The sequence below is a fragment of the Bombina bombina genome, chromosome 10, assembly GCF_027579735.1.
Source record: "Bombina bombina isolate aBomBom1 chromosome 10, aBomBom1.pri, whole genome shotgun sequence".
Taxonomy (NCBI): domain Eukaryota; kingdom Metazoa; phylum Chordata; class Amphibia; order Anura; family Bombinatoridae; genus Bombina; species Bombina bombina.
This window is the reverse complement of record NC_069508.1, coordinates 22,145,722-22,169,241: the sequence shown is the minus strand read 5'-3', so window position 1 is coordinate 22,169,241 and position 23,520 is coordinate 22,145,722. Positions and strand designations below refer to the sequence as shown.

At 37.7% G+C, this 23,520-nt stretch overlaps 1 protein-coding gene across 3 annotated transcripts in view; it reads left to right on the top strand.

Annotated features, from left to right (window-relative positions):
* Positions 1 to 23,520, top strand: part of LOC128641256 (beta-1,3-galactosyltransferase 2) — a 104,191-nt gene that overhangs the window by 76,646 nt on the left and 4,025 nt on the right. Inside the window, exon 2 of one of the 3 annotated variants that reach the window (XM_053693845.1) lies at positions 17,416 to 17,473. The exons of the other annotated variants lie outside the window; for them this stretch is intronic. The gene's annotated coding sequence lies outside the window, so the exon portion shown is untranslated. The remainder of the gene's footprint in view (positions 1 to 17,415; positions 17,474 to 23,520) is intronic. 3 annotated transcript variants of the gene reach the window in all.

Here is a 23,520-nt window from a genome sequence, read left to right as displayed (position 1 = left end):
GCCATGATGAATATGACTTGGATGACACACTTTGCTTGCCATGATAAATATGACTTGGACAACATACTTTGCTTGCCATGATAAATATGGCTTGGACAACACACTTTGCTTGCAATGATGAATATGGATTGGACAACACATTTTGCTTGCCATGAAGAATATGACTTGGACGACACACTTTGCTTGCCATGATGAATATGACTTGGATAACACACTTTGCTTGACATGATGAATATGGCTTGGACAACACACTTTGCTTGCCATGATGAATATGACTGGGACGACACACTTTGCTTGCCATGATGAATATGACTTGGACGACACACTTTGCTTGCCATGATGAATATAGCTTGGACAACACACTTTGCTTGCCATGATGAATATGACTTGGATGTGGACGACACACTTTGCTTGCCATGATAAATATGACTTGGATGACACACTTTGCTTGCCATGATAAATATGACTTGGACGACACACTTTGCTTGACATGATGAATATGACCTGGATGACACACTTTGCTTGCTATGGTGAATATGATTTGGACGACACACTTTGCTTGCCATGATGAATATGATTTGACAAGCTGTATTAGGGAAGGCTCCCGGCTTCTGATTATTTTACAGTGGTCTGAAAATCACAAAGTGTTAATACTGCCCAGAAGTCTCCAGATTCATCAACCCGTGACCAACATATTGATTCTATGCTTTTGTCTCCGAAGTTAATATGAGAGGATATTCACTGCACAATGCTTCTATCTATACACAACTATACTGAAGAACATAGTCACTCACGGCTTCTCCCTTCATAGACACAAATATTGCAAAACAGCTACAGGACTAGGGCTGTGATCTGAGATCTGATATGGATATGTGAATGACAGAAGAGCTGCAGGTCCAGGGGTGTGATCTGAGATCTGATATGGGTATGTGATTGGCAGAAGGGCTGCAAGTCCAGGGATGTGATCTGAGATCTAATATGGGTATGTTATTGGCAGAAGGGCTGCAAGTCCAGGGGTGTGATCTGAGGTCTGATTAGGGTATGTGATTGGCAGAAGGGCTTCAAGTACAGGGGTCTGATATGCGTATGTGATTGACAGAGGGCTGTCAGGCTAGGGGTGAAATCTGAGCTCTGATATGGATATGTGAATGACAGAAGGGCTGCAAGTCCAGGGGTGTGATCTAAGATCTGAGATGGGTATCTGAATGACAGAAGGGCTGCAGGACCAGGGGTGTGATCTGAAACCTGATATGGGTATGTGATTGGCAGAAGGGCTGCAAGTCCAGGGGTGTGTACTGAGGTCTGATTAGGGTATGTGATTGACAGAGGACTGTCAGGCCAGGGGTTAAATCTGAGGTCAGATATGGATATGTGATTGACAGAAGTGTTGCAGGTCCAGGGGTGAAATCTTAGATCTGATATGGATATGTGAATGACATAATAACTGCAGGTCCCAGGGATGTGATCTGAGATTTGATATGGGTATGTGATTGACAGAGGGCTGTCAGGCTAGGGGTGAAATCTGAGGTCTGATATGGATATGTGAATGACAGAAGAACTGCAGGTCCCAGGGATGTGATCTGAGATTTGATATGGGTATGTGATTGACAGAGGGCTGTCATGCTAGGGGTGAAATCTGAGGTCTGATATGGATATATGAATGACAGAAGAACTGCAGGTCCCAGGGATGTGATCTGAGATTTGATATGGGTATGTGATTGACAGAGGGCTGTCAGGCTAGGGGTGAAATCTGAGGTCTGATATGTATATGTGAATGACAGAAAGGCTGCAGGTCCAGTGGTATGATTGATCTGGCATCTGATATGGGTATGTGATTGACAGAAGAGCTGCAAGTCAAGGGGTCTGACCTGAGGTCTGATTACAGTATGTGTCTGACAGAGGGGTTACCAGGCCAATGTGTCTGATCAAAGGTCTAAAACTAGCACATGATTGACAGAAGGGTTGCAAGGCAAGGGGTTCTGATCAGAGGTCTACTGTAGACGTGCATTTGATAGAGAGGTTACTGAGCTAGGGGTTTTGATTTGAGCTCTGATGTGGGCATATGTCTGACAGAAGCTGCTGGGTCAGATGTCTGATCTGATGTTTGATTTGCGTAAGAGGATCACATAGGGGCTTAAGAACTAGGTGGTATGATGTGGCTTAAGCAGAGATAATAGCAGCAGGGATCTAATCTGAGGTCTGATGTGGGTATATAGCTGACAAAGGGACGTGACATGCAGTGATAGGAGGCAGCGCCTCCCCTGTCAAGTCTTAAAAAAAAATGTTTTTAATAATGAATAATTAAAAAAAAAGTTGTGCATTAACTTTTTGGCAGATTGACCACGCCCCCCCAGGTACCCCCAGCCCCCTTCCTCTACCGGCACATAGCGATGCGATCCATGATTCCATCATGACATCCATGTTGCGCAATCGCAATTAAGGAGAGGCAGAAGTTCAGCTGCCCTTCATAGATGCTCCTGGGTTACTAACTCACTATATGAGCTAGCGCCACCCAGTGGTATCTGTTGTGGGCCATATTAAACTCAATTTGAGGCTGCTCTCCAAACCGCCGCTATGTCTGGAGTGAACAGACAGCCAATCAGCTAGCAGCGCTGCCGGAGCATGGATGTGCTTCCTGCGTATGAAGGAGGGTAAGCAAGCGCAGATATAAATTTGACTTTAGGATTATTTTTCAGTTTAGATTTTTGTGTCTCTACTGTCTGCATACTTTGAATGTAGGGAAAGATTTTTACTTAATCACTGGGGATTGGATGACAGTCCCTGCATGAAGGTTCTACTTATTTGCTTTGCAGATCCTGCTAGTAGCATTAAGATGATTCAATAAGGAAATTACCTAGCTGCCTCTGTGTGACTTTGTAAAGCACAGTGTGGCCACTGAAACTGATTCACTGCCACTTCTGCCACATCACTTTCAATGAGGGTTTCCAGGACACAAAGAGCGTTCCTCAGTAGTGTCTTTACATCAAGTTGGTGAATGACTGGCTATTATTCTCTGTCACTTTCCTTTTGAACAGCGTTCTCTGAGATTGTTTTTTTTTTTTTCTATTGCTGGGCTATAATCTCCTTTGTAGTTAAAAAAACAAGCAAATGTGTGTGTGTGTGTTCCACTTAAACTTTCTTTAAGAACGAAACATGCCTGACTCTCACATCCATGTGCAGTCAGTGTGCAGTCAGTGTGCAGTGACTGTAGATGTCATACATGTTCTTTCTATGAGAAAGTTTAAGTGGAAAAAAAGTTTTTACACAAATCTGTCTGGCTCTGGCTCCATTTCCTCCATGAGTGGTGGTGCTCATCAGCAAGTGAGTGGAACAACTTAAGTAGTGATTGGTGATATAGATAGAAAACAGAAGTTTTGTTTTATACAAAAACAGTCGGTTACCACACTAATAACTCAGTTTATAAAAGTGTATGAAGATCATTAGCAGATGATTTTCTAACTTTAGCAGTAGTATGTAATAAAAATACTGGGCTTGTTTTATGGTTAGTGGGATTTTCTATGTTGACAAATGAAATAGCAAAGAAGTCAGATATTGGCTGCAAAAGCCTCTTAAGGAGATTAGGGAGCACATATCACAGTATCTTTAGTCTACACTGTCAATGACATGCTAGACTATTAAAGTGTAGAGTGTTAACTGTATAGGAAACTTTTTAGGTTTATTTTTGTATATACAATAATGGCTTTTGCAATTGCTTAATGAAACTACAACACATTTTAATGGGCTGAATTTGCAAGTAGAGCATAAGTAGAGTGTGAGAGAGACTGTGTGAGAGAGAGTGTAAGAGAGAGTGTGTGTGTGAGAGAGAGTGGGTGGGTGTGTGTTAGAGAGAGTGTGTGTGTGTGTGAGAGTGTGTGTGTGTGAGAGAGAGTGTGTGTGTGTGTGAGTGTGTGTGTGAGAGTATGTGTGTGAGAGTATGTGTGTGTATGAGAGAGAGAGAGAGTATGTGTGTGTGTGAGAGAGAGAGAGTGTGTGTGTGAGAGTGTGTGTGTTTGTATGTATGTGTGTGTGTGTGAGAGAGAGTATGTGTGTGTGTGAGAGAGAGAGTGTGTGTGTGTGAGAGAGAGTGAGAGTAAGTTAGTGTGTGCATATATATATATATATATAAATAATATGTATGTGTGTATGTTTCTCAGGCGTATCAAAGCCACTGCCTCACCAGCCTCTGACCTCACCGCACGTCACTGGGTCACTAATGCAATGACAGCGCTACCCAGCTGGTGTGAGCTCCTTAGCGCTACATACAAACCAACAAAAAAATACCTTCTATATAGACTCATGGTGCTTCTTTTTAGGTTTGTGCATATTTTAGTTTTCAGCTTCCGCTTAATGAAACAAATGACAAAAATGGCTGAGGTCTGCAGCATTTGACTATTTTTGTTCTGGATTTATTTTGAAAAAAAAAACCACTTTGATATTTGTGTCTTGTACTTTTTCTATAATATATCCGACACCAAAACAGCAGAATGCTGCAGTTTCACTAAACAAATGGTGAAAATGAAAATATGCACATACGTACTTCTTTTGTCTATAAATAACTTTCTTAATGATAAGAATTATTGTGTTGGAATTTGTGCACGCTAAAACAGACTCGGTTTAGCATTATCCTTTGTATTTCATATCATCTTTCTGTCTCATATCACTGTGCTTTAAATTCCAATGGGGTTTAAAAATGAGTTTTTAAGCAGATTCCTGTAGCTTTAAACACAAGCATATCAGTGACAAGCTGGCAAATAGATTAGATGCTGAATTATATATTTTCTACTTGTCACATACCCTAAGAAAGTCATTTTCTGAATTTCTCTGCATAGTTAAAGGGACATGAAACCCACATTTTATCTTTCATGATTAAGATAGAGAATATAATTTTAAACAACTTTCTAATTTACTATTATCTAATTTGTTTCATTCTCTTGGTATAATTTGTTGAAGGAGCAGCAATGCACTAATGGTTTCTAACTGAACACATGTGTGAGCCAATCACAATCGATATATATATATGCAGCCACCAATCAGCAGCTAGAATCTAGGTTCTCTGCTGCTCCTGAGCTTGCCTAGATAAACATTTCAGCAAAGGATAACAAGAGAAGAAAGTAAATTAAATAATAGAAGTAAATTGGAAAGTTGTTTAAAATTATATTCTGCCTAAATCATGAAAGAAAAAATGTGGGTTTCATGTCCCTTTAAAGTAATATAAAAGTGCAAAATGAAATCAATGTGATGTATTAAAGCATTTTGTTATTGTACTATTGCTTGTGTATAAATATGTGTTTAACCCCTGTAAAGGGATTAACACATTGTTAAACTCAGTTCCAGAGCACTACTGGGAGCTAGCTAAACACATCTGGTGAGCCAATGACAAAAGGCATAAGTGTGCAGCTACCAATCGGCAGCTAGCTCCCAGTAGAGCGTTGCTGCTCCTGACCCTCCCTAGGTATGCTTTTGAGCAAAGGATACCAAGAGAATTAAGTGATTTTGCTAATACAATGAAATTGAAAAGTCCCATAGCATTGCATGCTCTGTCTGATCCATAAAGGTTTAAAGGACCTCTAAAGTGTAAACTAAACCTTCATTATTCAGATAGCGCACACGATTGTAAACAACTTTCCAATTCACTTCCATTATCCGAATGTGCACAATCTTTTTATATGCACACTTGCTGAGGCACCAGCTCCTACTGAGCATGTGCAAGATTCGCCGGCTATACATCTATGCAATTGATGACTGTCATATGATGAACTAGGAAGGAAAATAAAACTCATTTTGAAATTTGTCAGTAAAAAATCTACTTCTTCTTTGAAATTCATTATTGTTTTTATTGTGCATCTGTTGATTATACAATTCTAATGGTCCTTTAATTTTGGTTTGCATGCCCCTTTAATGGTTTATTAATGTATCCTGTGGAGATAAAAAAAAGATACAGTATAATCATGCTCTATAACATTGTTTCTCAACCGTGGTGTTCAAGTACCCCCAACAGGGCAGGTTTTCATTATAGCGGGACTAAAGCACAGGTGAAATAATCAGCTGATCAGTAACCATGGTAACTAACCTGCTCTCACCCATCAGCTGATTATTTCACCTATGCACTGGTTCAGCTAAAATGAAAACCTGGCCTGTTGGGGCTACTTGGGAACTGCTCTATGGGACCAGACACACCGTCTCCCTCATTACCAGGCATGTGCAGGACAAGGATTTGGTTATCCAGTTTCAGTATAAACGTTTGTTTAACTTGAAAAGAGGAAATGTGGGCTGTTTCCTTAAAATTAATTCCTTTATTTATTCAGATTAAAATCGGCAAACACAGCAAGGATAGGGTATGGTGTAGAAGGCGCAGCACAGTCTGGCTTACGCGTTTCGGATGAAATCCGTAGTCATAGCCTACTGTGCTGTGCTCCACACCTGTTTAAAACTAGTTAAAACAAATGTGATTGGCGCACACATGAAAAACAACGCCTTCAAGTTTAACCAATACTAACAGTATGTAAAGTTAACCCACTAATGTAAGAACCGCACATTGCAATACATTGTCTGAGCCCATACAAACGTAATATACATACTGTGATAATTATGTGAATAACCAACATAGTGTTATGCATTACAGACAAAATGTCAAATATTAAGGGTTAGTGATCAATTATATATTACTAGAAATTCTATTGCCCAAATAGTGCGCATAGGAGACTCTATTAATATATCCTCATTCTCTAAGAGTTGAATCATTGCTCTTATCCTCTCTAATGCACTGATGGGCAACAGAATTCAAACAGTACCCTCAGTATAAAATACCACAATAGTTGATATCATATGTCAAAAATAGATAAATCTATTAACAAATCCTATAAGAATGAAAACATGCAATAAGCAAATAATTTTAATTTTAAATTTAAATTTAAAATGAATAGTAACCTGTCAAATACTATATGTTATAAAGATGTCTTGGCAAATCGTCATCATAATAACATATGATAAAGACAACAAGCAAACAAATAGGACATCCCCATATAGTAATTTAATGTGATTTGATACAGGTTAAGCACACATGACCAACCGATGAGTCTTACATTATAATAAACTAGGAGATCATTGGTAGGTGTATTACGAAATACCATAATACTATTCCCACAGGTTCATTACGTCATATCTTGAATTTAGACCATCAGGCACCCGAGTGCCTAAGGTAAAAATCCAAAAAGCTTCGCGTCTGGCTAGCAATTGGTCCAAATTTCCCCCCCTCACAGGTCTAGAAACTTTCTCAATAGCACACCATGTAAATCCTTTGAGGTTATTATCATGGTAGACTCCAAAGTGTTGTACTATTGGAGTCGTGGATCTCTTAGTAGAGAAAGAGGAAAGATGTTCCCTAATTCTAGAGTTCAGGTCTCTGGAGGTGAGTCCCACATATTGAATCTGGCACAATGTGCATTCAATCATATAGACTACCGATTCCGTTTTACAATTCATACAGGAATTGATTTTGTAGCTTTTCCTCGTTTTTGCACTCACAAATTCCTTTGTCACCTTGGCATAATCACAGGGCTTGCACTTCCTGTGACCGCATCTATACATCCCAGTATGTACCAACCATGATCCCCTCTCATCTTTGTCAGTTTTTAACAGGGTTGGCGAGAGAATAGAGCCCAATGTGGGGCTCTTCCTGTAGGCACATCTGAGCCCTTGTCGGACTGTATCAACCAATTTATCCTCTGCCTTCAATATTGGAAAATGTTTCCTAATAATCTCACATACCTGAGGATATTGGGTACTGTGTGTTGTAACAAAAGTAATTCCCTGTTTGGTTGTACTGTGCTTATCTTTAGTTTTCAGTAAGCTCTCTCTAGGTGTTACCTGTACAGATTCTCTTGCCCTTTTGATCACTTTTTTGGGATACTTTCTCTCTTTTAATCTCATCTCCAATCTTTCTGCCTCCTTGCAAAAGTCCTCATTGGAGGTACAGTTCCTTTTAATCCTGGTATATTCTCCTTTGGCAATGGCAAAGGGAACATGTCTGGGATGACAGCTTGTTCCTAAGAGTAAGGAATTCCCTGAAATGGATTTTCTGAAAATCCTGGAAAGTATTCTGCCATCTGAACTGCCCTCCAATGTAATATCCAGATAGTTAATAGAACTCTGACTCGCTTCAAAAGTGAAGCTTAGTCCAATATCATTATGATTAAGATAGTCAATGAATCCCTGAATGTCAGACTGATTACCCGACCAGATGAAAAGAAGATCATCTATGTATCTCCTATAAAAGGAGATACATTTCTTGTAAGGGTTTCTATCTCCAAAGATGTGGTAGAACTCCCACCAGCCCAAAAAAAGATTGGCAAAGGAGGGAGCAAATTTGGCCCCCATGGCGGTACCACATCTCTGGAGATAGAAAACATCCTCAAATTTGAAAAAATTGTGTGACAAAAGAAAAAGGGTGACCTTCAAAATGTACTTAATGAAGTCATCAGAGTAATCTGTATTGTATTCCAGAAAAAAGGCAATGGCCTCTATCCCTTTAGAGTGTGGAATACTGGAATAGAGCGACACTGCGTCCACTGTGAGCCAGATAGATTGTGGTGTCCATCTTACATTATCCATAACATTAAGGATATGTTTGGTATCCCTAATGTAAGAATGGAGAGTGACAACGAGGGGTTGAAGGATTGAGTCCAACCACTCTGACAGATTACCTAGAAGGGATTCCACACCACTCACTATAGGCCGTCCCTGGACACTTTCCAGGGATTTATGTGTCTTAGGTAAATGGTGGAACAACGGTATTTTCGGACAATCAACTAACAAATAGTCCATTGTTGCCTGATCTACAAAACCTTGTTCCAATCCATCATCCAAAAGATGTACTAATTTGGAACGAAAGTGAGTGGTGGGATCTCTTTGTAAAACTAAGTAATTATTCTCATTACATAGTTGTCTGTGGCCTTCATCTATGTATTGTTGTCGGTCCATGACCACAACCATTCCACCTTTATCAGAATTTTTGATCACCAGACTAAGGTCCTCTTTAAGAGAGGCCAAAGCACTCTTCTCAGCAAGAGACAAATTAAATTTACTTGGGGGCTGATTGGCCTTTAGTTGTAAAAGATCTCTTTCGACCCTGTTGTAAAATGTTTCAATGACTGATCCCCTGTTCTGAATAGGGTAGAATTTAGATTTCTCCTTAAATTTGGGACCCATGTTGCGACTACCCGAGTTCCCCATTGATTCTATTTGCAGCTGTTGCAGTGTGACTGTGTCACATTTATATTCAAAATCAACTGGGTCCCCGGTATCAGTATCAACATGGGTAACTGGCACATCGGTATGATCAAGTGTACTCAATCCGTGAAAATATTTCTTCAAAGTTAAATTACGTGTTAATTTGTTAACATCCATAATAGTTCTAAATACATCAAAATCTATAGTGGGTGCAAAGTTTAAACCTTTATTCAAAACACTATATTGTGCAATACTAAGCTGTTTAGATGATAAATTAATGACATTGCCTACAATCTTGGAATCGATTATTTGTATTTGGTCTGTGGACGAGGTTCCCTCAATTGATACTTGTCTTGATTCTTCGTATATTGCACTTTGGGCTGTGTATTCTGTTTGTTCTGTTTCCCTCCCCCCGCTGATGCATCTAGGTCTTGGGGAAAAACCTGATTGATGGCTAGAGTGTCTGGTCTGTTTTGAAAATACATATTAGGTGCTAATTCTGTGTAGTTACCCTGTTTGGGTTTAACTGCTACTGTGTTGTGTTGTACATAGCCTTGATTAGTGCTCATTATACCTGTGTAAGCTGTTTGGGGAATATGTACAATATTAGCAATATTAGGAGGGGCAGTATCTTCGAAATCTGGCCGTGTTTGTTCACTAATGATCTCACCCTCACTCGATCCCTCTGAATCACTACCAGAGAAGGTCACATTCTTTTTATTATTATTGCCACGATTTCTACTACGATTTCTATTGCCCCTCCTCCTACGGCCAAACCTAGGTTGATTTGCCCTAAAATTCCCCCTGGCACTTCTATTCCATATGTACACAGAATTGTTAGAATAGTCATATTTGTCCCTAATGTATTTGGTATGTTTTGTCTCCATGATCCCAGACCTCCCCTTGGCAACCAACTCTTTCAAAGTTTTATCAAATCTGGCAAAATCATTATGACTGCTCCTCCTATTCAATTCTATCTGTAATTCATTAATATCTGCTCTAATGTTATCCAACAACTTATTTTTATACTGTATAAGCAATTTCATAAGTCTCATAGAGCATTCAGATAGTACATTGTTCCAAGCATCTATAAAGTCTTTATCTTGTGCATCCACGTCAAAGGTCGGAAACTTGTATAGCCTTAATCCCCTCGGTATCATACTCAGACTCAAATATTTTTCTAATGTCCAGATATCCCACTGGGTTTTAGATTCTTTAAGTAACAATGTCTCCATTTGTTCAAACAAAGTGCTCAGTGCTAATACTCCTTTATCCTCAGAGAAAATCAATTCACAATCTGTAGGCAAAGTCGTACGTGCAGTTACAGGCATCAGTGAGTAAAAGGCCTGCTGTGTTTCCTCCATAACTGTGCTAACAAGTCTTATTAAAAGGCTGGACCAATATCACAAAACTGGGTGTAGGTATGTCCGGTAATACCCAAAAGAGATAAATGTAAAGTAAGGAAACCCAGAAAGTGATAGGCAGTCTATAATATATTAACAACAAAAAGGTATCAAAATAAAGTGCAAGGTGCTAAATAGAAACTCTCAAGTTCCTTGGTATATCACTCATTTACTCGCTCCAGCGTGGACAATGGAGATCTCACTCACCCAATCCTATGGAGAAGGCGGGTATCGCCATTCACGGCTGCAAATTCAATCCGGACGCCTCTAAGGGGGCACGGCCCAATCTCGGCCAATGGAACACACTCTGGAACGAGGCAGAGATCCCTTGCTCCGCCTCAACTTATTCCAGATACTTGTTCCTCCGATAGAATGCAGTATCCCTCCGCCAGTGACGTAGCAAAAAACAGTTCCTGCTTGCAATAGGGAACTGCCAAATGTAGAACAGCACACAATGCAATCCTTTTTGAAGAGTATAAGCTCGTAATGCACAGCAGGAAACAGCCAAACTCCGGACAATAATAACTTGAAAAGAGGAAATGTGGGCTGTTTCCTTAAAATTAATTCCTTTATTTATTCAGATTAAAATCGGCAAACACAGCAAGGATAGGGTATGGTGTAGAAGGCGCAGCACAGTCTGGCTTACGCGTTTCGGATGAAATCCGTAGTCATAGCCTACTGTGCTGTGCTCCACACCTGTTTAAAACTAGTTAAAACAAATGTGATTGGCGCACACATGAAAAACAACGCCTTCAAGTTTAACCAATACTAACAGTATGTAAAGTTAACCCACTAATGTAAGAACCGCACATTGCAATACATTGTCTGAGCCCATACAAACGTAATATACATACTGTGATAGGAGTCTCCTATGCGCACTATTTGGGCAATAGAATTTCTAGTAATATATAATTGATCACTAACCCTTAATATTTGACATTTTGTCTGTAATGCATAACACTATGTTGGTTATTCACATAATTATCACAGTATGTATATTACGTTTGTATGGGCTCAGACAATGTATTGCAATGTGCGGTTCTTACATTAGTGGGTTAACTTTACATACTGTTAGTATTGGTTAAACTTGAAGGCGTTGTTTTTCATGTGTGCGCCAATCACATTTGTTTTAACTAGTTTTAAACAGGTGTGGAGCACAGCACAGTAGGCTATGACTACGGATTTCATCCGAAACGCGTAAGCCAGACTGTGCTGCGCCTTCTACACCATACCCTATCCTTGCTGTGTTTGCCGATTTTAATCTGAATAAATAAAGGAATTAATTTTAAGGAAACAGCCCACATTTCCTCTTTTCAAGTTATTATTGTCCGGAGTTTGGCTGTTTCCTGCTGTGCATTACGAGCTTATACTCTTCAAAAAGGATTGCATTGTGTGCTGTTCTACATTTGGCAGTTCCCTATTGCAAGCAGGAACTGTTTTTTGCTACGTCACTGGCGGAGGGATACTGCATTCTATCGGAGGAACAAGTATCTGGAATAAGTTGAGGCGGAGCAAGGGATCTCTGCCTCGTTCCAGAGTGTGTTCCATTGGCCGAGATTGGGCCGTGCCCCCTTAGAGGCGTCCGGATTGAATTTGCAGCCGTGAATGGCGATACCCGCCTTCTCCATAGGATTGGGTGAGTGAGATCTCCATTGTCCACGCTGGAGCGAGTAAATGAGTGATATACCAAGGAACTTGAGAGTTTCTATTTAGCACCTTGCACTTTATTTTGATACCTTTTTGTTGTTAATATATTATAGACTGCCTATCACTTTCTGGGTTTCCTTACTTTACATTTATCTCTTTTGGGTATTACCGGACATACCTACACCCAGTTTTGTGATATTGGTCCAGCCTTTTAATAAGACTTGTTAGCACAGTTATGGAGGAAACACAGCAGGCCTTTTACTCACTGATGCCTGTAACTGCACGTACGACTTTGCCTACAGATTGTGAATTGATTTTCTCTGAGGATAAAGGAGTATTAGCACTGAGCACTTTGTTTGAACAAATGGAGACATTGTTACTTAAAGAATCTAAAACCCAGTGGGATATCTGGACATTAGAAAAATATTTGAGTCTGAGTATGATACCGAGGGGATTAAGGCTATACAAGTTTCCGACCTTTGACGTGGATGCACAAGATAAAGACTTTATAGATGCTTGGAACAATGTACTATCTGAATGCTCTATGAGACTTATGAAATTGCTTATACAGTATAAAAATAAGTTGTTGGATAACATTAGAGCAGATATTAATGAATTACAGATAGAATTGAATAGGAGGAGCAGTCATAATGATTTTGCCAGATTTGATAAAACTTTGAAAGAGTTGGTTGCCAAGGGGAGGTCTGGGATCATGGAGACAAAACATACCAAATACATTAGGGACAAATATGACTATTCTAACAATTCTGTGTACATATGGAATAGAAGTGCCAGGGGGAATTTTAGGGCAAATCAACCTAGGTTTGGCCGTAGGAGGAGGGGCAATAGAAATCGTAGTAGAAATCGTGGCAATAATAATAAAAAGAATGTGACCTTCTCTGGTAGTGATTCAGAGGGATCGAGTGAGGGTGAGATCATTAGTGAACAAACACGGCCAGATTTCGAAGATACTGCCCCTCCTAATATTGCTAATATTGTACATATTCCCCAAACAGCTTACACAGGTATAATGAGCACTAATCAAGGCTATGTACAACACAACACAGTAGCAGTTAAACCCAAACAGGGTAACTACACAGAATTAGCACCTAATATGTATTTTCAAAACAGACCAGACACTCTAGCCATCAATCAGGTTTTTCCCCAAGACCTAGATGCATCAGCGGGGGGAGGGAAACAGAACAAACAGAATACACAGCCCAAAGTGCAATATACGAAGAATCAAGACAAGTATCAATTGAGGGAACCTCGTCCACAGACCAAATACAAATAATCGATTCCAAGATTGTAGGCAATGTCATTAATTTATCATCTAAACAGCTTAGTATTGCACAATATAGTGTTTTGAATAAAGGTTTAAACTTTGCACCCACTATAGATTTTGATGTATTTAGAACTATTATGGATGTTAACAAATTAACACGTAATTTAACTTTGAAGAAATATTTTCACGGATTGAGTACACTTGATCATACCGATGTGCCAGTTACCCATGTTGATACTGATACCGGGGACCCAGTTGATTTTGAATATAAATGTGACACAGTCACACTGCAACAGCTGCAAATAGAATCAATGGGGAACTCGGGTAGTCGCAACATGGGTCCCAAATTTAAGGAGAAATCTAAATTCTACCCTATTCAGAACAGGGGATCAGTCATTGAAACATTTTACAACAGGGTCGAAAGAGATCTTTTACAACTAAAGGCCAATCAGCCCCCAAGTAAATTTAATTTGTCTCTTGCTGAGAAGAGTGCTTTGGCCTCTCTTAAAGAGGACCTTAGTCTGGTGATCAAAAATTCTGATAAAGGTGGAATGGTTGTGGTCATGGACCGACAACAATACATAGATGAAGGCCACAGACAACTATGTAATGAGAATAATTACTTAGTTTTACAAAGAGATCCCACCACTCACTTTCGTTCCAAATTAGTACATCTTTTGGATGATGGATTGGAACAAGGTTTTGTAGATCAGGCAACAATGGACTATTTGTTAGTTGATTGTCCGAAAATACCGTTGTTCCACCATTTACCTAAGACACATAAATCCCTGGAAAGTGTCCAGGGACGGCCTATAGTGAGTGGTGTGGAATCCCTTCTAGGTAATCTGTCAGAGTGGTTGGACTCAATCCTTCAACCCCTCGTTGTCACTCTCCATTCTTACATTAGGGATACCAAACATATCCTTAATGTTATGGATAATGTAAGATGGACACCACAATCTATCTGGCTCACAGTGGACGCAGTGTCGCTCTATTCCAGTATTCCACACTCTAAAGGGATAGAGGCCATTGCCTTTTTTCTGGAATACAATACAGATTACTCTGATGACTTCATTAAGTACATTTTGAAGGTCACCCTTTTTCTTTTGTCACACAATTTTTTCAAATTTGAGGATGTTTTCTATCTCCAGAGATGTGGTACCGCCATGGGGGCCAAATTTGCTCCCTCCTTTGCCAATCTTTTTTTGGGCTGGTGGGAGTTCTACCACATCTTTGGAGATAGAAACCCTTACAAGAAATGTATCTCCTTTTATAGGAGATACATAGATGATCTTCTTTTCATCTGGTCGGGTAATCAGTCTGACATTCAGGGATTCATTGACTATCTTAATCATAATGATATTGGACTAAGCTTCACTTTTGAAGCGAGTCAGAGTTCTATTAACTATCTGGATATTACATTGGAGGGCAGTTCAGATGGCAGAATACTTTCCAGGATTTTCAGAAAATCCATTTCAGGGAATTCCTTACTCTTAGGAACAAGCTGTCATCCCAGACATGTTCCCTTTGCCATTGCCAAAGGAGAATATACCAGGATTAAAAGGAACTGTACCTCCAATGAGGACTTTTGCAAGGAGGCAGAAAGATTGGAGATGAGATTAAAAGAGAGAAAGTATCCCAAAAAAGTGATCAAAAGGGCAAGAGAATCTGTACAGGTAACACCTAGAGAGAGCTTACTGAAAACTAAAGATAAGCACAGTACAACCAAACAGGGAATTACTTTTGTTACAACACACAGTACCCAATATCCTCAGGTATGTGAGATTATTAGGAAACATTTTCCAATATTGAAGGCAGAGGATAAATTGGTTGATACAGTCCGACAAGGGCTCAGATGTGCCTACAGGAAGAGCCCCACATTGGGCTCTATTCTCTCGCCAACCCTGTTAAAAACTGACAAAGATGAGAGGGGATCATGGTTGGTACATACTGGGATGTATAGATGCGGTCACAGGAAGTGCAAGCCCTGTGATTATGCCAAGGTGACAAAGGAATTTGTGAGTGCAAAAACGAGGAAAAGCTACAAAATCAATTCCTGTATGAATTGTAAAACGGAATCGGTAGTCTATATGATTGAATGCACATTGTGCCAGATTCAATATGTGGGACTCACCTCCAGAGACCTGAACTCTAGAATTAGGGAACATCTTTCCTCTTTCTCTACTAAGAGATCCACGACTCCAATAGTACAACACTTTGGAGTCTACCATGATAATAACCTCAAAGGATTTACATGGTGTGCTATTGAGAAAGTTTCTAGACCTGTGAGGGGGGGAAATTTGGACCAATTGCTAGCCAGACGCGAAGCTTTTTGGATTTTTACCTTAGGCACTCGGGTGCCTGATGGTCTAAATTCAAGATATGACGTAATGAACCTGTGGGAATAGTATTATGGTATTTCGTAATACACCTACCAATGATCTCCTAGTTTATTATAATGTAAGACTCATCGGTTGGTCATGTGTGCTTAACCTGTATCAAATCACATTAAATTACTATATGGGGATGTCCTATTTGTTTGCTTGTTGTCTTTATCATATGTTATTATGATGACGATTTGCCAAGACATCTTTATAACATATAGTATTTGACAGGTTACTATTCATTTTAAATTTAAATTTAAAATTAAAATTATTTGCTTATTGCATGTTTTCATTCTTATAGGATTTGTTAATAGATTTATCTATTTTTGACATATGATATCAACTATTGTGGTATTTTATACTGAGGGTACTGTTTGAATTCTGTTGCCCATCAGTGCATTAGAGAGGATAAGAGCAATGATTCAACTCTTAGAGAATGAGGATATATTAATTGAGTCTCCTATGCGCACTATTTGGGCAATAGAATTTCTAGTAATATATAATTGATCACTAACCCTTAATATTTGACATTTTGTCTGTAATGCATAACACTATGTTGGTTATTCACATAATTATCACAGTATGTATATTACGTTTGTATGGGCTCAGACAATGTATTGCAATGTGCGGTTCTTACATTAGTGGGTTAACTTTACATACTGTTAGTATTGGTTAAACTTGAAGGCGTTGTTTTTCATGTGTGCGCCAATCACATTTGTTTTAACTAGTTTTAAACAGGTGTGGAGCACAGCACAGTAGGCTATGACTACGGATTTCATCCGAAACGCGTAAGCCAGACTGTGCTGCGCCTTCTACACCATACCCTATCCTTGCTGTGTTTGCCGATTTTAATCTGAATAAATAAAGGAATTAATTTTAAGGAAACAGCCCACATTTCCTCTTTTCAAGTTATTATTGTCCGGAGTTTGGCTGTTTCCTGCTGTGCATTACGAGCTTATACTCTTCAAAAAGGATTGCATTGTGTGCTGTTCTACATTTGGCAGTTCCCTATTGCAAGCAGGAACTGTTTTTTGCTACGTCACTGGCGGAGGGATACTGCATTCTATCGGAGGAACAAGTATCTGGAATAAGTTGAGGCGGAGCAAGGGATCTCTGCCTCGTTCCAGAGTGTGTTCCATTGGCCGAGATTGGGCCGTGCCCCCTTAGAGGCGTCCGGATTGAATTTGCAGCCGTGAATGGCGATACCCGCCTTCTCCATAGGATTGGGTGAGTGAGATCTCCATTGTCCACGCTGGAGCGAGTAAATGAGTGATATACCAAGGAACTTGAGAGTTTCTATTTAGCACCTTGCACTTTATTTTGATACCTTTTTGTTGTTAATATATTATAGACTGCCTATCACTTTCTGGGTTTCCTTACTTTACATTTAAACGTTTGTTTAGCCTTATGTTAGGTTCTACATGCAATAGAGCACTAGTTAACTAGAATGTTTTTCCTCTTTCATTAGTTATCCTTTACGCCAGCATTTTGAGCAGCCTACCCATGGGTCAGATTTTTGATTCCTGGTAAGTCGATTTCTGCTTTTCTGAGATAAGTCAGATGACGACACATGGGGAAAAATTATTAACTATTCTAATATATCAGAAGCTATTCTATAACGTGCCGATACAATTGTGCACCTCCAATCCTAAAGGTTTTTTTAAATTAAAGTAAAAGTCACTTTTGAAATTCATAGTGATGCATTTCAAATTTTACAAGAAGCTATTTTTTGCAATACTTTTTCATCAGCCAAAATACTTCTCAGACAGTTTTTTTTTAACTATTCTTGTATACAAGGCTCCCCTAGTGTAGGCAGATAGGCTTTATGCACACACATTCACTGCTAGTGCATGCTTAGCAGTGACGTCAAACAGCTCAAATGCGTGTGTCAGATAGGCCTGCATATAGTTTACCTGTGTATATCGGAAAGCTGTGTGCAAACAATGTGCAATTACTTCCACTGTCAAGAATACCAGCATCACAAAAAAATTTTTTTTAAAAATATTACTTCAATTAATTACAAAAGCAAATTAAAACAACTTCTATAAAACCGTCACCTTGAATGCAAAAGAAAAAGCATGAAGAAGGTTCAAGAACATACAAATAAAAAAGAGATAACTTCGTCAGCTTTGGTATAGCGAGACACGACCACGAGCCGAGATGCTACATTAGGGCAATCTCGGCTTTCTGCCCCAGAACACCTCAAAATGCCCACCATCATCTCCTTTTTCATGTCTGAAAGATTGCTTATATAATTATTGTTCTATTCAGTGAGGTGGCTTAACATAATAAAACAGACGTGAATATTTAGTGCTAGATTAAGAGTGAAGCGCTATTTATTGCTCCGTTTGCATGTTAACTCCGCTAGAAGTTAGTTTTTTGCACGTGTCAAGTAGTGCACATATTACAAGCGTAAAGTAAAAAGTTTTCGCACAAGCGCTAACTCAACACGCACAAAAATCCGAACTTGGAATATCGCAACCACGTTAATGTATTCTCCCACAGATTTCAATGGAGTGTGAATAGTGGAAAAAACCCTAACACCCTTACTCACTACAGTGTGTGTCAGGTAGCGCATGTATTACAAGTTGAAAGTAAAAAGTTTTCGCACAGGCTATAATGCCCAAAAAGCTAAACTTTGAAAATTAACATATTCCCCCATAGACGTCAATGAAGCATGAAAAGTAGGAAAAAAAATAACAGCCTACTCATGCGCAAACCCGATCACATATTCTCAAGTGTGCTTACCTGACATGAAAATATTAATATTTCACATTCCAATGTTCCTCACATAGCAGAATATGTTCTATTTATTTATAAATATATATTTCTACGTATATCTGATGTTTTTTTGGTACACTATCTATCTATCTATCTATCTATCTATATATTTATATATATATCTATATATATATATATATATATATACTTATATATATATATATATATACTGATTCCTTATTTCTTTGCATCTACTACTACATCTACAGCTTTTATCGATCTTAAAAAGGTCATTAAGGATCCACATTATAAAATACACAAGTATGATATCTTAAAAACATATGTGTTATCTCTTATACAGAGGAAATAGATCCAAAGTCCAAGAAAAACGTTATTTGTCCGTACTTGCAGGATTTACCATATCACTCAAGGGATTACAAACAGCCCATAAAGTTTCTTGGCAAACAGCAATAGCAACTTCAGTTCCATATAAAACGTACACGCTTATCCACTCTGCAACTCTATATTGTAGGCGCCAGAGACACAACGTTTTATGTTCTCTACAAATGGTGCGCTTGTGCACACACACACAGATTTTAAATTCCCACAAAAATGATTACGCTTACAGGTTCCTCAAATTTTTAGCACCAATAAATTTCCTATGTTATTTTGATAACAAACAACAAAATAGAAACATTTTAAACACCGTAAAGTATAAACGCCATATAAAGTTATGTGACTTCCATTGATATATTCTCATTTCCTCCTTTAACACAACCATTAAATACAGTAGAATTGCATAATCAACAAAGGCAATGCTAAAACTCTTGGTCTGAATTTCAAATGAGTAGTAGCTTTAGTTTTCTGACAAAGTTACTACTTCCATTTTACTTGTCCCCTGTATCGTGATAGCTATCAGCCAATCGCAAAACGCATATATGTATATACAGTGAATTGTTACACATGCTCAGTAGGAGCTGGTACCTCAGAAAGTGTGCATATAACTGTATCATGTGACAGCCATCAGCCAATAACAAAACACATATACTCTATATATATATATATACAGTGAACTTATACTTATGCTCAGTAGGAGATGGTGCCTCAGATATTGTGCATATAAAATGATTGTGCACAATTTGAATTATGAAATTAATTAATTTTGAATTGTCAAAACCATAAAATCAAGCTTGGCCCTATTAGAATGGCATATCTTGGCTGTACACAAAGGGCCAGATTACAAGTGAGGCGCAAACGGTTTTGCGCTAGCGTAATTGTGTATTTGCAAGCCATTTTCATTTCACTGATATTACAAGTGGAGCATAATCGCCCTTTACGCTTCAATCCTTACCGCGATCTCAGAGCTGTGGTTAACGGTTTTCCAAAACTAAAAAGTTGCACAAAACACTTAAAAAATACATCACAAAGTACAGTAATACTCATATTAACACTATCTAATAAATATACATTACACAGTACAGTTACACACATATTAACACTGTCTAATAAATATACATTACACAGTACAGTTATACTCATATTAACACTGTCTAATAAATATACATTACACAGTACAGTTACACACATAATAACACCGTCTAATAAATATACATTACACAGTACAGTTATACTCATATTAACAATGTCTAATAAATATACATTACACAGTTCAGTTACACTCATATTAACACTGTCTAATAACAATACATTACACAGTACAGTTACACACATAATAACACTTTCTAATATATATACATTACACAGTACAGTTACACACATAATAACACTTTCTAATATATATACATTACACAGTACAGTTACACTCATAATAACACCGTCTAATAAATATACATTACACAGTACAGTTACACACATAATAACACTTTCTAATATATATACATTACACAGTACAGTTACACTCATAATAACACCGTCTAATAAATATGCATTACACAGTACAGTTACACACATATTAACACTGTCTTATAACAATACATTACACAGTACAGTTATACTCATATTAACACTGTCTAATAACAATACAATGTACAGTTACACACATATTAACACTGTCTAATAACAATACATTACACAGTACAGTTATACTCATATTAACACTGTCTAATAACAATATATTACACAGTACAGTTACACTCATATTAACACTGTCTAATAACAATACATTACACAGTACAGTTACACTCATATTAACACTATCTAATAACAATACAATACACAGTACAGTTACACTCATATTAACACTGTCTAATAACAATACATTACACAGTACAGTTACACTCATATTAACACTGTCTAATAACAATTCATTACACAGTACAGTTACACACATAATAACACAATCTAATAAATATACATTACACAGTACACTTACACTTATAATAACACTGTCTAATTACAATACATTACACAGTACAGTTACACACATAATAACACCATCTAATAAATATACATTACACAGTACAGTTACACTTATAATAACACTGTCTAATAACAATACATTACACAGTACAGTTACACTCATATTAACACTGTCTAATAAATATACATTACACAGTACAGTTACACACATAATAACACCATCTAATAAATATACATTACACAGTACAGTTACACTCATATTAACACTGTTTAATAAATATACATTACACAGTACAGTTACACTCATATTAACACTGTCTAATAAATATACATTACACAGTACAGTTACACACATAATAACACCATCTAATAAATATACATTACACAGTACAGTTACACTCATATTAACACTGTTTAATAAATATAAATTACACAGTACAGTTACACTCATATTAACACTGTTTAATAAATACACATTACACAGTACAGTTACACTCATAGTAACACCATCTAATAAATTTAAATTACACAGTACAGTTACACTCATAGTAACACCATCTAATAAATATACATTACACAGTACAGTTACACTCATATTAACACTGTCTAATAAATATACATTACACAGTACAGTTACACACATAACACTATCTAATAAATATACATTACACAGTACAGTTACACACATAATAATACTATCTAATAAATATACATTACACAGTACAGTTACACACATAATAACACTATCTAATAACAATACATTACACAGTACAGTTACACTTATAATAACACTATCTAATAAATATACATTACACAATACAGTTACACACATAATAACACTATCTAATAAATATACATTACACAGTACAGTTACACTCATAATAACACTATCTAATAAATATACATTACACAGTACAGTTGCACTCATAGTAACACCATCTAATAAATATACATTACACAGTACAGTTACACTCATAGTAACACCATCTAATAAATATACATTACACAGTACAGTTACACTCATAGTAACACCATCTAATAAATATACATTACACAGTACAGTTACACTCATATTAACACTGTCTAATAACAATACAATGCACAGTACAGTCACACTCATATTAACACTGTCTAATAACAATACAATGCACAGTACAGTTATACTCATATTAACACTGTCTAATAACTGAAAATGAAAATCCTAGGAGAGTTTTCACTTACGCAAAAAATACTGCGCCACTTGTAATCTAGCACAAAGTGTATTGTAAAGGTTGTGCTCTTGCTCAGGACACACGTTAATAAACAGAACTGTTTCCTGCTTTATTTAAAAATTATGAAATTTGTGCCCAACTTAAATACAAATGTGCCAGAATCTTCATATATTATTGCAATTAAAGGGACACTGAACCCAAATGTTTTCTTTTGTGATTCAGATAGACCATGACATTTTAAGCAACTTTCTAATTTACTCCTATTAGCAATGTTTCTTCGTTCTTTTGCTATCTTTATTTGAAAAAGAAGGCATCTAAGCTTTTTTCTTGGTTTAGTACTCTGGACAGCAGTTTTTGATTGGTGGATGAATTTATCCACCAATCAGCAAGGACAACCTAGGTTGTTCACCAAAAATGGGCCGACATCTAAACTTACATTCTTGCATTTCAAATAAAGATACAAAGAGAATAAAGAAAAATTGATAATAGGAGTAAATTAGAAAGTTGATTAAAATGGCATGCTCTATCTGAATCATGAAAGAAAAATTTTGGGTTCAGTGTCCCTTTAATTGCAATAATATATGAAGATTCTGGCACATTTGTACAGTATTTAAGTTGGGCACAAATGTCATGATTTTTAAATAAAGCAGGAAACAGTCTATTATTAACGTGTGTCCTGAAAAAATTTGGGTTCAGTGTCCCTTTAAGTGTTTTAATGTCTACAAAATGTCAATAATAAAATGCTTTTTAGGAAATTGTTAATTGCACAAGCCACATCCTGGTATTATTTAGTCGCCAGGCAATATACACCTACAAGCAAGAAAGGGAAATATTAACAAATACAGAGCACTTTTATATCAGTGCTATACATATACGTGTGTTGTGGGTAAAGTCTGAAATTGGGTAATCCTAGCATTACCCTAGCGACTGTGGGTAAAGCCCGATGTAACAGGATAAATCTTCTCAGACTGCATCGAGTCACCGCGTCAGACATATATACAATGCACTGTAATTCACACATCTTCACTATCTTTTTTGACCCCGCAAGGGGGGTTCAAGGCAGGCGGATGTCAAAAGGGACACTGGTGGGGCGCCTTCCTTGTACCTTAAAGTGATGGTAAATCCTAGCGTTTGTGAAACAAATAAAGGGGACTTTCATTGATTAACTATAAAATACTTCATGCAGAAAGTTCCTTTATTTGTTTGAAGCGTTCGCCGCACTGAGCTGCTCAGCTATTTTGCTGAGAGGTGACGTTTCCACC